At 37.2% G+C, this 775-nt stretch overlaps 1 non-coding gene across 1 annotated transcript; it reads right to left on the bottom strand.

Moving 5' to 3' along the window:
- Nucleotides 1-274: 274 nt before the first annotated feature.
- Nucleotides 275-346, bottom strand: TRNAQ-UUG (transfer RNA glutamine (anticodon UUG)). Its single transcript has one exon. It is a non-coding gene; the product is annotated as a tRNA-Gln (tRNA).
- Between the last annotated feature and the right edge of the window lie 429 nt (nucleotides 347-775).

The following is a 775-nucleotide window of genomic DNA, read 5'->3' as shown; positions in this document are numbered from 1 at the left end:
TATCTTTATCTGAAAGTCAACAATAATAAAATCATTGATATATGAAGTATAACAATGTCCTCTCAATGGCAATTATCTCACCAGAATCTTCTAGAACCTTCCAGAAAACTATGAACTCTGCAGGCAAGGAGGGAGGAATGGTCTCTGGCTATTGATAAAACCATATTATTCCATATATATGTTTATATATACATATTTATGTATATATATGAATGTATATATAACGTACAGAATAATGCGGCCATCATCAGTATCGAAGAAAACTGAAAAGATGAGGTCCCACCGAGATTCGAACTCGGATTGCTGGATCCAAAGTCCAGAGTGCTAACCCTTACACCATGGGACCTGATAAGAAAAGATGTGATTTCATCTAAATGTTTTACATATAATCAACCAGAGGCCATTCCTCCCTCCCTGCCTGCAGGGTTCAAGGTTTTCTAGAAGGTTCTCGAAGATTCTGGTAAGATCATTACCTTTGAGAGGTCGTCGTTAGATGACAGTCAGGTTCACTCTATGGTTGGTGTTTGTAGTTGGTTGTCCGAGGATGTTGTTATACTTGATCAATTTTGTAATTGTTGACTTTCAGGTAGGAAGTACTCATTTACGATGCATCCTTGTACTCACAACAACCTTATGAGTCACTTCAAGATTTATCTTCACTACAACTTTATCTTCACTACACAATTAAGGTTGAAGTCAATGGTCACATTCACTACAATCTCAACACGACTGGTCTTATACCTAACCCATATTATCACTACATCCATGTACATGT

Source organism: Panulirus ornatus, chromosome 12 (assembly GCF_036320965.1).
Source record: "Panulirus ornatus isolate Po-2019 chromosome 12, ASM3632096v1, whole genome shotgun sequence".
In the NCBI taxonomy this organism is placed as follows: Eukaryota; Metazoa; Arthropoda; class Malacostraca; order Decapoda; family Palinuridae; genus Panulirus; species Panulirus ornatus.
This window is presented reverse-complemented; position numbering and strand designations above follow the sequence as displayed.